Source organism: Lycorma delicatula, chromosome 1 (genome assembly GCF_047948215.1).
Source record: "Lycorma delicatula isolate Av1 chromosome 1, ASM4794821v1, whole genome shotgun sequence".
Lineage (NCBI taxonomy): Eukaryota > Metazoa > Arthropoda > Insecta > Hemiptera > Fulgoridae > Lycorma > Lycorma delicatula.
Window position 1 is genome coordinate 160,471,226 of NC_134455.1, and position 16,860 is coordinate 160,488,085.

Below are 16,860 nucleotides of genomic sequence, written 5' to 3' on the forward strand. Positions count from 1 at the left end.
ATTCTCACACCAAAAATTTGGAATGTGTTAGTAAACTACTACTTTCAAATATTTAAACTTTTGATGCTGATTTTCAAAAAATACATATAAATTTAATTCTTTTTAATTCTTCTTAACAGCTTTTCTTTTTATTAATCCAAGTACATATATTTTGTTCTGAAGATTATTAAAGTTTAAAAAATAATTAAAACAGTTCCTGCTAATATTTATTCATTAAACTAATTGTGATATGTGCACATCTTAAAAAAGTTGTTTAACCTGAATTTCATTTACTTTTAAAAATTTATCTTTTAGCCAGTTCATTTCTTTTTTCCTGTTTGATGTAATATTTATTATTTTCATCGTGTGATATGTAAGTATTAATTTTACAATTTTGCTAATTGTTCATTCCTATCACACTCTGAACTGTGAACATTAATTACCCTTCTCAATTGCTAACTGCTAAACTTGTGTAAATCAGCATTTGATTTAAAAAAATATGTTAGGAACTAAAAGAAAAAAGAGGCAATAAAGGGAAATACTAATTTTGACTGCAAGAAATTACTTAATTCACTTACAACATGAGTAACAAATTGTATACGGATTCAATTCAACAAATATTTTTAATGTTTAAATCCTACTTTTACAGATTCACCTATTTTAACTTGTGAAGTTCTCTGTTGTTAGTAAGTCTCACATAAGTTAGTAGTTTTTAAACAAAACACTGCATTGTACACAGACAGCTTAAAGGTATTCTTCATTTTCTGTCATCCTCATTTCTTGGTACTGTATAAAGATATAAAGCCTGATGTAATCTGGGTTAATTCTTACATTCATATTATTCTTATGCAAAAATTAAGCAAAATTTTGAAAACTTAAGACTAAAGAACTAATATGAAGTTCCACATTCCAAAAGGCCTTGCTTAGCTTATGCTTAGTAACATTCTTTATCTCATTTTCTCCTTTCCTTTTCTTATTTTATCTAGCTATAACATTCTTACCTTTGTGAATCTTGCTAACAATTTTTTTTTTCTCTCGTGGGAAGAGCTGTTTTGTATGAATTTTCATACTTCAAATAAGAATTGAACTAAGAAATGTAAAATAAACTTAAAAAAGACATCAGCTCAAAAAATATAGTATAATAATACTTTCAGTTTTGACTTTCTAAAGTTAACTTAAGCTTTAGTGACTTGTTGACAACTGTCATTAATTTTGAGTTTACTTCTAAAAGTAAAAATAATTATTTAACTTAAAAATAAATAAAAAATTGTTAATATTTAGGATGAAAAGTTAATATTTTCATAACACTTATAAACCACAATAATTATCTTTTTACTTGACATCCAATTTCTCAGATTTTTTTGGAGGCAGCAAGGGTGGGGGCACAATTTTAAATGTAAAATAGGACACGCAGAATAATTTTTTAATTTTTATTTAAACACAAAATATCTAAAGTAAAGATCGCTGAGAAATTTCTCTCCTTAAGGTTGGAGAGCTTGTGTCGTTCATGGCCTCGCTAGTATTGTAGACACTGCATTTTTGCCCGTAAGCTGTCGCGTTGTAGTATCTTTGATTACATGTGAGTTATTACATTATAAAACGTATAAGAAAATCGATTTGCAGCCGACTATGAAATATATGGAGTCATACGTTTTTTTAAACAATCAAAACGTTAAGCCGGCTGAAATTCATAGGAAGTTGGTTGCTGTGTACAGTGATAATGTAATGAATGAAAGAAACATCCGAAAATGGTGTGAAAGGTTTAGAAATAACAGAATTAATGTGCATGATGAAGAACATTTGGGGAGGCCCTCGATAATCACCGAGGTTTTGTTGAAACACGTCGATCATGAAATCAGAAAAGCTAATTGATCAACGATTTCTGACCTGGGCTTTCTTTTTCCTGGTATTTCAAGAGCTGTTATTGGTCACATTGTTCATGACCATTTAGGCTTCGGAAAGGTTGTGCACGTTGGCTGCCGCACGTGTTAACCAAAAGTCACAAAAAAATCCGATGGGTTCTGCTTTGGAATTTTTGATGAGCTACACAGAAAAAGGTGTTGAATTTCTTAATTCAATTGTGACCGGCGATGAAACATGGATTTCGTATTATACACTAGAGAGAAAACGAAGTCAAGTGAATGGAGTCATCCCCAATCACCAACAAAGGTCAAGCCACAGTCATTTGGACGCAAACTGATGGTCGCAATCTTTTGGGATCGGTTTGGCAAACTGCTGATTAATTTTATGCCACGCAGAACGACTATGCGGAAGCCTATTGCGAAACTTTACGTACGTATCGGCGCGCCATTCAAAATCGGCGACGTGAGCGGCTGACCAACAGCGTCGTCCTGCTACCACGATAATGCACGTCCACCACGTAATTTACTGGAACATTTGGATGGGAAATTTCCGATCACATAGGGCGGACTTAGCTCCTTCTGATTACCATTTGTTCAGGAAATTGAAAGAATCTTTGAGTGGTAAGCAACTCGCGGGTGACGATGAACTTAAAAATGCTGTTAATCAGTGGCTAAATGTACTGGCGGCAGAAGAATACGACGAGGATATATTGGGGCAGGTGTATCGCTACGACAAATGTTTTAATTCATGTGGCGATTTTATAGAGAAGTAGTATAAGGTATGTAGTTTAAGAAAAATAAAAAAATATTTATAAAGTTTTCAGAATAAATCTTTTTACAATCAAACGCTCTTTACTTTAGAGATAACCTCTCGTATGTTATACCTCCCTGTTCAATTCAATTCAGAGCAAGATGGATGGATACATTGACAAAAAATTGAATAACCAACTCATTCACTTGCTTATCTCCTTTAAATTTTTTTTTTTGGGTGTGTGAACATTGAAATGTAAATCTAGGCCTAAACTTCTTGAAGAACTGAGACGGAGAATTGTAACTTTAAATACTATACCACCACAGATGACGTGTAGAGTTAGAATAGCTTTTCAACAAAATATATATTGCATCAGGAAAATTTGAATATTTACTTTGAGAGTTAATACAACAAATTTATCCTACATGTTTTTTAAAAATTTATTTATTTTTTAAGAGAAAAAGATAAGATATTATTTCAAAAATAATAGGTAAATAAATAAAGCATTTATTTAAGTTGTTGATTTTAGTTAATATAATTTTTTTGTTTAGAACTGATTATTAAAATATTCCAATTATTGCTTAATGTTTACTTTTAAAGTAAATAGTGTTAAATCAAACTATGATCAGTCACCAAATTTTAACAAGATCAGTATATTGAGCTTTGGTTCGTCCAATGTTTTTCTTACTTAAAGAGTTTAAAAAATACACCATATATGTTATTCAACCATTTAACAATTTTTATCCCAGTTTCCCCTACACACCACAAAAATCAGGGAAGTTACAAATTGGATAAAAAGATAGTTATTATGGATATTAAGTGTTAAGATCACAATTTTTCATCTTCAATAATTAAAAAATTAAGCAAATTTTTGAACACACAGTATGCCTATCTGACAAAGACTATTAATCGCTACTACAAAAAAAAAGAATCTTTTACATGACATCTTATTAAATTCATGAATTAAGAACTACACCTTGTAATATAAAAAAATAACTACTTTCATATTTCAAAACACATTTCTGTGATATACACACAGACTGTGCAGCAGTTATCCCTACCACAGATTTCATACAAGTAATTCATTTAGCACAGTCTTATTTCTTGTGAATGCACAAATTATAGAAATGACTGTTAACATTAAATTCATATATTTTTACATCATAAATGTTACTTCACTTATGAAAACTTGAATACAATCATCAGGAAACCACTGAAAATAGTTTACACTTTGTTAGATGATAACATTTTAGTGTTGATGAGACACAGAAATCTTGAAGACTTTTTTTTTTTTTTTTTTTTTTGTCTTCAGTCATTTGACTGGTTTGATGCAGCTCTCCAAGATTCCTTATCTAGTGCTAGTCGTTTCATTTCAGTATACCCTCTACATCCTACATCCCTAACAATTTGTTTTACATATTCCAAACGTGGCCTGCCTACACAATTTTTCCCTTCTACCTGTCCTTCCAAAATTAAAGCTACTATTCCAGGATGCCTTAGTATGTGGCCTATAAGTCTGTCTCTTCTTTTAACTATATTTTTCCAAATGCTTCTTTCTTCATCTATTTGCCGCAATACCTCCTCATTTGTCACTTTATCCACCCATCTGATTTTTAACATTCTCCTATAGCACCACATTTCAAAAGCTTCTAACCTTTTCTTCTCAGATACTCCGATTGTCCAAGTTTCACTTCCATATAAAGCGACACTCCAAACATATACTTTCAAAAATCTTTTCCTGACATTTAAATTAATTTTTGATGTAAACAACTTATATTTCTTACTGAAGGCTCGTTTAGCTTGTGCTATTCGGCATTTTATATCGCTCCTGCTTCGTCCATCTTTAGTAATTCTACTTCCCAAATAACAAAATTCTTCTACCTCCATAATCTTTTCTCCTCCTATTTTCACATTCAGTGGTCCATTTTTGTTATTTCTACTACATTTCATTACTTTTGTTTTGTTCTTGTTTATTTTCATGCGATAGTTCTTGCGTAGGACTTCATCTATGCCGTTCATTGTTTCTTCTAAATCCTTTTTATTCTCGGCTAGAATTACTATATCATCAGCAAATCGTAGCATCTTTATCTTTTCACCTTGTACTGTTACTCCGAATCTAAATTGTTCTTTAACATCATTAACTGCTAGTTCCATGTAAAGATTAAAAAGTAACGGAGATAGAGAACATCCTTGTCGGACTCCCTTTCTTATTATGGCTTCTTTCTTATGTTCTTCAATTGCTACTGTTGCTGTTTGGTTCCTGTAAATGTTAGCAATTGTTCTTCTATCTCTGTATTTGAACCCTAATTTTTTTAAAATGCTGAACATTTTATTCCAGTCTACGTTATCGAATGCCTTTTCTAGGTCTATAAACGCCAAGTATGTTGGTTTGTTTTTCTTTAATCTTCCTTCTACTATTAATCTGAGGCCTAAAATTGCTTCCCTTGTCCCTATACTTTTCCTGAAACCAAATTGGTCTTCTCCTAACACTTCCTCCACTCTCCTCTCAATTCTTCTGTATAGAATTCTAGTTAAGATTTTTGATGCATGACTAGTTAAACTAATTGTTCTGTATTCTTCACATTTATCTGCCCCTGATTTCTTTGGTATCATTACTATAACACTTTTTTTGAAGTCTGATGGAAATTCCCCTTTTTCATAAATATTACACACCAGTTTGTATAATCTATCAATCGCCTCCTCCCCTGCACTGCGCAGTAATTCTACAGGTATTCCGTCTATTCCAGGAGCCTTTCTGCCATTTAAATCTTTTAATGCTCTCTTAAATTCAGATCTCAGTATTGTTTCTCCCATTTCATCCTCCTCAACTTCCTCTTCTTCCTCTATAAAACCATTTTCTAATTCATTTCCTCCGTATAACTCTTCAATATATTCCACCCATCTATCGACTTTACCTTTCGTATTATATATAGGTGTACCATCTTTGTTTAACACATTATTAGATTTTAATTTATGTACCACAAAATTTTCCTTAACTTTCCTGTATGCTCCGTCTATTTTACCAATGTTCATTTCTCTTTCCACTTCTGAACACTTTTCTTTAATCCACTCTTCTTTCGCCAGTTTGCACTTCCTGTTTATAGCATTTCTTAATTGCCGATAGTTCCTTTTACTTTCTTCATCACTAGCATTCTTATATTTTCTACGTTCATCCATCAGCTGCAATATATCGTCTGAAACCCAAGGTTTTCTACCAGTTCTCTTTATTCCGCCTAAGTTCGCTTCTGCTGATTTAAGAATTTCCTTTTTAACATTCTCCCATTCTTCTTCTACATTTTCTATCTTATCTTTTTTACTCAGACCTCTAGCGATGTCCTCCTCAAAAATCTTCTTTACCTCCTCTTCCTCAAGCTTCTCTAAATTCCACCGATTCATCTGACACCTTTTCTTCAGGTTTTTAAACCCCAATCTACATTTCATTATCACCAAATTATGGTCGCTATCAATGTCTGCTCCAGGGTAAGTTTTGCAGTCCACGAGTTGATTTCTAAATCTTTGCTTAACCATGATATAATCTATCTGATACCTTGCAGTATCGCCTGGCTTTTTCCAAGTGTATATTCTTCTATTATGATTTTTAAATTGGGTGTTGGCAATTACTAAATTATACTTCGTGCAAAACTCTATAAGTCGGTCCCCTCTTTCATTCCTTTTGCCCAGCCCGTATTCACCCACTATATTTACTTCCTTGCCTTTTCCAATGCTTGCATTCCAATCTCCAACTATTATTAAATTTTCATCTCCTTTTACGTGTTTAATTGCTTCATCAATCTCTTCGTATACACATTCTACCTCATCATCATCATGGGCGCTTGTAGGCATATAGACGTTAACAATCGTTGTCGGTTTAGGTTTTGAATTTATCCTTATTACAATGACTCTATCGCTATGCGTCTTGAAATACTCCACTCTCCTCCCTATTTTCTTGTTCATCACGAAACCTACTCCTGCCTGCCCATTATTTGACGCTGAGTTAATTACTCTAAAGTCACCCGACCAAAAGTCGCCTTCCTCTTCCCACCGAACCTCACTAATTCCTACTATATCCACGTTTACCCTATCCATTTCCCTTTTTAAATTCTCTAGCCTACCAACCTTTTTTAAGCTTCTAACATTCCACGCTCCGACTCGTAGAATGTTATTTTTTACTTTTCTGGTGACCCCTTCCTTAGTAGTCCCCACCCGGAGATCCGAACGGGGGACTATTTTACCTCCGGAATATTTTACCAAGGAAGGCGCCTCCATTATTGCTTTTGAAAATGCAGAGCCACATTTTCTTGGAAAAAAAAAACAGCTGTAGTTTTCCATTGCTTTCAGCTGCGCAGTACTCAGAGGACTGAGTGATGTTGATACGGCCGTTTAAGTCGTCCTGACTCACGCCCCTAACAACTACTGAAAGAGCTGCTGCCCTCTTTCAGGAATCATTCCTTAGTCTGGCTCTCAACAGATACCTCTCCGATATGGTTGCACCTTCGGTCCAGCTACTCTGTATCCCTGAGCACTCAAGCCCCCTCACCAACGGCAAGGTCTCATGATTCATAGAGGAGGATCTTGAAGACAGTTTTCAATAATTCATCTTGCAGGTGGTATATACAGACTGATCCAAAAGGTCAAAAGTGTGTCGCAGTACAGCCTATTATTTCAGAAATAGTAAAGAAAATGATTCATTTGGATACAACATAAATTAGGTATGAGGGCCCACCTTTGGGGCATAACACAATAATGGCTACCATTTTGAATCGCCATCTATTTATTTAAATGGGAAGGGGTTATGTGACGTATCAAAACAGATTGAAATTTTACCAGGAATTCATTTCTGCAATCAGATTTCACATACCTGTTACAGTGTAGGAGTTATTGGCATCCAAAAGTTCGAAAATCTTATTCTTTTGCAGGTGACATATGATGGCTTTGACGAAGGAAGAGCGAATTGAAGTGATCCTGATGTCTGGTGAATGAAGCAGTTGAGTCGTCAAAACAGATTTCAACAGGCGCCACTCAGATAGACCACTGATTTCACATAACACTGTTGAACGTCTCATATCCAAATTCAAGGAAACTCAAAATGTGTCCGATAGGCAACGTAGTGGTCATCCCAAATCTTCCACTGACGAGACAACCTCGACAATGGTCTTTGCTACTTTTGCAAGGAGTCCATAATACAGTACTCTATGTCTTGCAAGTGAAATTGGTGTTAGTTGTACCTCCATTCTGCGTATTCTTCATTGCAACAAATGGCACTCATTTAAGATATAAATGCTGCAAAAACTTTCTGAGAATGACCCTGACAGATGTGTCGAGTTCTGTACACAGGCATTACGTCAATATCAGAACAACCCTACATTCCCACAGACTATCCTATTCAGTTATTCAGTGATGAGGCAAATGTTTTATGTCAGTGGCGAGGTGAACCAGCAGAATCACTGATATTGGTGTGAGGGAAAATCACCACTGGATTGACCCATCATATACTGAAGATGTTAAAATTACGATGTGGTGTGGGATATGGGATTAAGCAACTAGAGTTACGCACTGAACGGTCGACATATTGAACACATCATTTAGCCTTCCAGTGTTAATTTTGGATGCCAATAACTCCTACACCATAACATTTATGTCAAATCTGATTGCAGAAATAATTCCTTGTAAAATTTCAATCTTGATATACCCTTCCCATTTAAATAAATGGACGGCGATTCAAAATGGTGGCCATTGTGTTATGCCCCACACATGGCCCCTCATACCTAATTTATGTTGGTGTTCCAAATGTCTCATTTTCTTTACAACTTCTGAAATAACAGGCTGCACTGCAACTTTTGGACCACCTGTAGTTTTAAAAAATGAGGTGGATTTGCTATAGAGAAGAATTATTAGCTTACCATCGAAGATGGTGGTTATAACTTTTCAAGGAATTTAAATTCGGGGAAGCTTTTCATTTTTTTTTTTTAATGTTAATATAATTCAGTTAGTTTTATATACATATGTTCAAAGAGCATGAAGGAGGTATTTTAATGATAGTAGAATTCAAATATTTTCCATGGGAGTTTGTATACTTTAGTATAGCTAGTAATTAACATCAAAGCTCAGGTTGTGCTTTGTGTATGCCAAAGCCTCTCCATTGACTCAGAAAGTAATTTTTGATAGTCTTAATGATTAATTTAAATAAAATGTATCTAGAAAAAAACAAAATCTTATGTTAATTGCAATTATTCTGATAAGAAAAATGTTTTTAGAAGCAGAATGTTATCCGAATATGGTTTCAACATATCTTTTTTAAATTGTATTAATTGTTTCATTAGCTTAACCATTAACAGTAGCATTTGCATCAATTATATCTTTGTCAATATTAGTATTTTACGGAAGATGGGATTAATCTAATAGAAATGAAATATTAGTCAGCATCTGTAAACAGGCAACCATATTAATTCATTCAACTATCATTAATGGACAAGGAAAATTTATAGGTTAAAGTACTAAAATCAGGATACCATAACTTCTCAACATAGCAATAACAAATTCATGGACTCATTTTTTTTAACTTTATTATCTATACTCTTAATAAACTCTTACTAAACTCTTCATTTTGACCAACCACTAACCATTTTTCATTTATGTGAAAAATTGCTAACTCATAAGAAACCAAACTCAAGGTTTTAACTACCTTACAACTTGAAAAATCAACTTAAAAATAAGATAAATATTTTAGTTAGAAATCTGAATTATATTATTATTATAAACAAAACATTGAAAAAAAATAATCATGAATTTTTTCAAGCAATTATTTTCCAGCAGAAAAAATCCCTAAGCATAATCCATCAGCACAAATGAACTATAGCAATTTTTGTAATGACATTGACTTTGCTTTAAAATGATGAACAAGGATATAAACATTTTCAAAATTTAAATTATGGAATTTTTCAAAAACATAGCTGATGAAAAATTTCTGATCTCAGTGTTAAAAACAAATTGATTTCGCTTATTACATGTTAAAGAACAAAAATTATGTGTATCAGTGTAATCTAATTGTTAAAATTGATGGAAAATAAAATATTTGACATCCTTATGCTCATCTACTGACTTATAAAGATCAAAATCCTCTTATGTAAACTTTTGTTGGAACTGCTGACTGTAGCTGTACCAAAGGACACTATATGATTGACAATACAATACTCTTCTGAAGTACCTATTGATGAATTCTGTACTCTTGAATTTTGTACACTCATGTTACATAACCTTTTTTATAGACATAATATTAATTTATTTAAATATGACAGTGATTCTACTTTGACAAAATTAAGTTTACATATAAAACAAGAGCAGTCATGTCAGTTATGATGTGCTTAAAGCATGTTGTATAAGACCAATTATTCTTATTTTATCACAAAGTAATTTAGATGAATAATTAAACTCATCTTGTACACAAAAATGCAATATTGGATTGGCTAGATGGTATTTGTACAGCTGCTGAATTGGAAAGAATAATTACATTTAGTAAGGTAATTAGATGTTGGTTCACAGTTTGTCAAATTCCTTTTAAAGATATCTGGATTTTTATTATACAAGTTTTTCTCCTTGACAAAGATATATTCATCAACATATTGACCACTGTGCTAATTAAATTTGATATTAACTGAAACTAAACTTAACTGCCAAAACACAGTAAACAGATAAGTAAACTTATCAGATTAACACTAATAATTGATTTTCACGGGTTCCCACATTATCAATTGATATTCAATTCCACAATTATATCAAAATCAATTATTTAAAAAAAATTCTAATTTTAGAATTGCCTAACTATTACTGTTTCATAATCCTGAAACTTTGTTATACTGCCCAACCAGCATCACTAACAGTCAAACTGATAACAATATGGAACAAATTTCAATTTTTTTCTGCTTCCTGAATGGAAATTGGTGTTTCTTGTACATTTTTATCTCCCGAATTCAGATGTTTTCAAAAATATGAAGATACCCAATGAAGATACATACCTTCCTTGAATTTGGCACCACTAACTTTAGGAAATTTCTCCCTTAGGTACTGGAATCTACTTTGCTCTTGATCACGGCCTTCACATAGGTTTTCATCAAACTTGGTCTGATATGTAGTAGAGGCAAGAATACTTTATGTGGATCTACAAGTGGTTCATGTAAAATGTTCTTTGTCCCAGGTTCATAGTGTTCACATGACAGGCCATTCTTTGACAGTGTAATGAGATGTTTTTTGCTCTGCTATCAAACTCGTATAAGAAACAGTTATGCTTTGTATAACCAAGCTGCATTCTGGCAAGCAGCACTATGGCTTAAGTCACCACATATGTTCCATTAGCAAGTATTGTAATTCACACAATCAAATAAAAGTTTCATCTCATACAATTCTGTCATATTTATAGCATGGAAAACAGACAGATGGCAGGTTGGCAGCAAATTTCCTATATGAAGTAGAACTCCTTTCAAACTTGCCTTAGAAGCATCAATAAACAGTCGCCATTGTTCTGGTTATGTTCATATTCCTGATAATTGCATCAATATCTGTGCAAAATGTTATATTATCCTTTGAAGAAAAGAATGGTAGTAAATGTTTTTCATGATTCGATAAACAGATGTTTTGGCATTTTCCTGCAGTAGATGCCATTCCTGTAGTCTGGAAGTTATGAGCTCTGCTTTCTTTTTAGGTAAGTCAAGATCATGAATAAGATCATTCGGTTTCATTTGATAAATTAAGTGCAGACCTGATACTGGTGGCAAATAAGCCTCAGCATTTTCAGTAACTTGGTCCTTTCTAAATTCTATTATCCTTCACTCTGGAGATTATCTTCTGTTGGCCTTTTCAGACAGATTAGGTTTCATAATATGATAAGTGTCACAAAGCTGATTGTATATTGGAGTATGTGATCAAATGTTTTGGATGTATGACCAGCAGGAATCTATGCGAGACAAAAGTAATAATCTGAAATGTCATCATGGGGTTCCCTCCAGATTACAGGCACAGCAAAAGGCATTGAGCTTCTTTTTCCTGTAAGCTACTTGTGTGCTCTAAGGTCAGTTATGTTTTAATTAATTCAGTTGTAGTCTTACAGGAAGCAAAATCAGTGTTCCACAGTGATATCATTACTTGTAACCAAAATGTAACATTTTTCAATTTAATCTTTTTGAAAAAGTTTTTCTTTTTATACAGTGCTGCAAAATATTAAGTAAATAAGATTTTATGTTTTTAGTTTCATAAATTGATTGTTTACATATTGTTTACTATTTGTCCAAATAGTTTTACATACTGTTTAGTTTTTTGTAGCCTACAACTCATACTTCTGTATAGTCATTTGATTATGCATGTGCAAACGCATAATGTGTTTGGTTTTTTTTAATTTATATTCTGTAAAGCAAATTATCTACAAATATATAGTGATGTAACTGCAAACAGTAATTTGAAAGATATTCTGGTAACGTATGTACACAAATCTATGTGTACAGTTACCATTACAGTAATAATTGACTTTATTATTAACTTTTGATAAAAAAATTAAAAACTAAACTAATAAAATAAATTACTTTAGATTTAAAAGTGGTAGTGAATAGTGTTTCAAAGTATTATGAATTGAAAAGCTATAAGATTTTAACATACTTACAGTAAAATAAAGGGTAGTAAATCTAGTGTTATTCATGTAAGTCTTAGTAGGTACTGCACCTAAAGGTCAGTGAACTTTATAGCAGTTAGAATTGGTTTCGTGAGTCTGGTGCTAAATCTGAAAAAGTGACAAAAAGTGAGACATAATTCTAAATTTTGTAGTTTGCTAGCAGGTAGAGCAATTATATTGCCCAAAATTAAGCACACAATTTCATTAACAAGTTAAGATCTTTCAGCGAGTAATTGTTCAGTTAAAATTATTATATTCCATACACAGTATTCATCTTCTATCTAAAATTTTCTATGTAAAATGTTAGGTGAACAATTGTTGAAAATAAATTGTGTTTGAATGCAACAAAATGTAAATTATTAAATATTAGAACCTGAATAAGAAAATGCATGATATTATTTAAACAAAAACTGTAAAAATATTTATGTTCAAAAATTATGCAGCAGTAATGAAAATTAATATACAATAAAAGTCAATAGTAATAAATGAAACTAAATTTGGTTATCTGATGGTAATTTTATTTAGGATAAGGAAGCCAATGTAACTAGTTATGTAGAAGGTAATATTTCTCATTTTAATAAAGACTACAAACCTCATTCACTAATTAATGTGTAAAAAATAATAATTCTATAATAGTACATTATATTAAAATATGCAGTTTAATATTAAGTTTAATCGGGTTGAAGTATTTTTTAATGGAAATTCAATATTTAAACACAAAAAAAAGCGGGCTAAGCTTAAGGAAAATGAGAAAATTTGGACGCTTTCTAAAACAAGAGCTGGTAAAACGTATAAAATAAAGTGTAAATGTAAAATGGTTAAATAGAAAATGAATTCTTCAAAATTCTATTATATTATGATCTTTTATGTCCTTAAGTTAATAAAAATACATTAATTTGACAGAAACAAATTATATTGTTTGATATTAGCTGTACTCAATCAAAAATTGAAGTAATTTTTATACAGAAGTAATCATGTTAAGAAACAGACGTAACAAAATTTTTAAATTCAAATTTTTAATTTATAAATGTCTTAATTTAAATCGATCTAGCTTCTTCATTATATCTTTGAAATCACAAGAAGCCAAAATAAGTTCTAACCATCAGGGGATGGGAATGTATTGGTCCATTATTGAGTTTTGCAGTGATCAAGACAAATATTAAAAAAATAATGGATTTTACATTAAAAAAAATCATCTGCAACAAAAATACTTTCAACTCTCTCCTTATGAAAGCAAGATACTTATTTTTTTTTAAAAACTAGCTTTATCAGGCTCAAAATAGTACATCGTTTTGACTTAATTATTACTCAATAAGTATGGGACGTGAAATTAATTTTTCAAGTTATGTCTATAAAATTAACATGGCTAATAAATTAACCATATTTTAGAAAAGGGCCACTAGAAACAATCTTAATCCGAGAATCATATAAAAACATGTCCAGTTAAGGATTATGATTTTAGTTCTCTTCATAATTTATTTATTAACAGTAGGAGCTTGGGAGACAGGAATTAGGCACAATAAACATACAAATTACTAGCAATACCTAAAGAATTTTTCCTCAGGTAACAGCATCAGCAAAAAAAAAAACATAAATAGAAATTGATCACAGAAATTAATTTACTAACACATTAAACAGTTATTTTAATATATGAGTATTTGCCCCTATATTTACTGAAAGAGTTTTATTAGATAATTTAATAATATATTTGTTGTAATTTTAATTGACTAGTTCTACCTTTTATATTTTCAACAAGTTTAATTTCCAATTTTGTAATTTTATGTTTTCTAACATAAATAAGTTTGTATTTATTATTTATGATACAAATGACTACCATATATTATGTTGTAAACAAAATTAATTCTTGACTGAAATTATTTCTACTAAATTTTTAACATATATCTACTGTGAATAAATATTTTCACTGTTATTTTTCCTGTCATTATTTTACAATCATTTTTATTATTGTGCTATTTTTTCTGAATGGATGAAGTTTTTCTATATTTTTATAGAATGACAAATATTATATCAAACACTTGGTTTTACTGTAATCTATAAATTACACAGGCAATCCATTACCAGCAATTTGACAAAATATAAGAAAAAATAAAACTGCAATAATAACAACCAGCATATGAAATCATCAGTAAAAAAAAAAAACTAACTGATCCGATTAGAACAGTTTGGTATTTGAGTTCAATGTACCGCAAAATGTCTTTAGAAACTAAATCCAAACATAATAAACCACACTGCATATGCATTCAACACTTACTACAAAGTTTGAAAAACAGTAAAAGTTAAAATACCTAAGTAAGTAAAAGTTAAAGACCTCCCAAACTAAAATTTTGACTACGTCACTGTTCTATTTATTCGACAATAATTGAGTCATATTATTAATAAATCTGTCATGTAATAAAGATAACAAATCTCTAACTTTTCTTATTAATGAAACAATTAAAAAGGAATCTTACTACAGTTTGACTAATACATTTTACTAAAATAATAATACTTAGCGCACAAAAGTGTCAAAACTGCAACATGTTGAATTTTTAACATTAAGTGGTTGATAGTAAATTTCATATATTTGAGAGAAATAATAAAATAAAATAACAAATTTAAAAAACAAATGAATATTTTAAATTTTATTTAATTCATTTTATTTTATTTTAATTAATTTTATTTTATTTAATTAATTTTTAATTTTATTTCACAAAAATAAATGTTAGTTATCAACTTTTTACAGAAACTCACTAATAACCGCCAATAAAAAAATTTACTTTTATGTAGCTGTTTATTATTATTAAAAATGTTTTCTTTAAAGAAAGGTCAGACTGTTAATTATTTGTTATGTCAAGGTGTTCAAAATTTGATTCACAAGAAAGTGGATCAAGAGTAAGAAATGAAAAATGTTGAGTTTAGTACCATAATTACAAGTAGCCTTATTAATGGTGACTTCCGTACTGCTCTACGCGGCCCCAGCATGGAGCAGGGCTGTGGACGTAGAGAAGTATCGTCAGAAGCTGCAGTCGATCCATAGGAGGCTGCTCCTGCACACATGTTGTGCGTATCGAACAGTCTCCTACGATGCGATCTGTGTCATCGCGGGATCCCCACCAATCGACTTACTGGTTGAGGAAAGGTGTATGGGGTTGGTGGGGTCTCAAAGGAAGAGGCGAGGGCACGGATCCTGGATCGGTGGCAGGAGAGATGGGCAGTGAGTCAGGCGGGCCAGTGGACCTGGCGCCTGATCCCGGAAGTGAGAGCTTGGGTGGGGCAACGGCATGGAGAGGTGGACTATTTCCTCACCCAGCTGCTCACGGGCCACGGCGATTTCGGCAGTTACCTGCACAGGTTTAAACGCAGGAGATCAGCGACGTGCAGGTACTGCGACGAAGTGGACACGGTCGAACACACTTGGTTCGACTGTATCCGGTGGGACGTCGAGAGGAGAAGGGTAGCGGCGTTCTCACCCGACGATGTGGTCAGGCGGATGGTCAGGTCCTCACAGGGATGGCAGGAGTCGGCAGACCTGGCTCACACCATTTTGGACTCGAAGGCTAAAGAGGAACCCCCTCGGTTGCATGCACGCCTATGAGGTGTGGCTTCTGGTGGATGACTGAGTCGGTGTCATATTGTCGTATTGTTGTATTTCATAATTTGTTTTATTGTTGTTTACTATTGCTGTTTGTTTTTTGGGAATTAGTTGATGGTCATTGTGTGATTGGGGTATATGGGTTTTACTCCCCACGCGCGCCCTTGTGGACCACAGGGCGGCGTGAGGAGTATGCTGCGAATGTGTGATATAATTGGGATATGATCTTATAGTGTTGATATTGTGTATTTTATTTTGTATATTTTGAATGTAATTGTAATATATATTGTGTAATATTGTGTATAACATAGTGCTGGGGGAGCACACTGGATGGGTGACGTGCAGTCACTAGATAAAAAAAAAATTATTTAAAAAAAAAAAAAAAAAAAAAGCCTAAAAAAATCTGGAGGCTGGGGCTGAATCGTGGCGACGATTAGGGCCCAGGGAAGTAGCCTTATTGCCTAGGGTGTTCTGGCTCCAGATGCTGGGGTCGAGGCTCCCCGAGGATGGCATTAAGGACCCTCAGGTATGAGGGGAACGCGAGGGGGCAGCGGTGCGCGGAAGGCGTGCCGGCTGCAAGTAGGATAGGGACGGGGAGGGTAGCCCCATAGCGGAGGAGTGGGTTGGCTGTCCGGCAGAGGTGGTTGGCTCGCTCTGAAGAGGCTGTGGGGACCCCGGCGGGAGATCCTCCGGTAGGAGGCAGAGACTGCTGCCACGACACTGCAAGGTGACCATGCTATGTCCTAACGGACGGAGGCTGGTTGCCTTGGGGTGTTTAATAAGATATAAAAAAAAAAGTAGCCTTATTAAATACTGGTAGTTTCCAGTTTTTTATGCTTTCCATGGTATTATTTCATTTAACCCAATAATGAATGTAATTTTCTAAAAACTTTAAACTGCTTTATTTATTTGCTAAACTGATTTTATAGAAAAGGAGTCAGGGGTGACAAAAAGTTCTATTGCTGCCATAAAATTAGTTGTACAGAAAATTTTTGAATAAGAATAAAAAAAAATTAAAGTT

The 16,860-nt window shown here is 32.8% G+C and overlaps 1 protein-coding gene across 10 annotated transcripts in view; it reads right to left on the reverse strand.

The window, feature by feature from the left end:
* LOC142324867 (uncharacterized) overlaps nt 1-16,860 on the reverse strand; it is a 54,182-nt gene that overhangs the window by 10,949 nt on the left and 26,373 nt on the right. For 7 of the 10 annotated variants that reach the window (XR_012756426.1, XR_012756424.1, XR_012756417.1 and 4 more), the window contains one exon: nt 12,239-12,355. The exons of 2 other annotated variants lie outside the window; for them this stretch is intronic. The gene's annotated coding sequence lies outside the window, so the exon portion shown is untranslated. Of the gene's footprint in view, nt 1-634; nt 766-12,238; nt 12,356-16,860 lie in introns of all 10 variants that reach the window. One more of the 10 variants, XR_012756421.1, reaches the window with a different exon arrangement.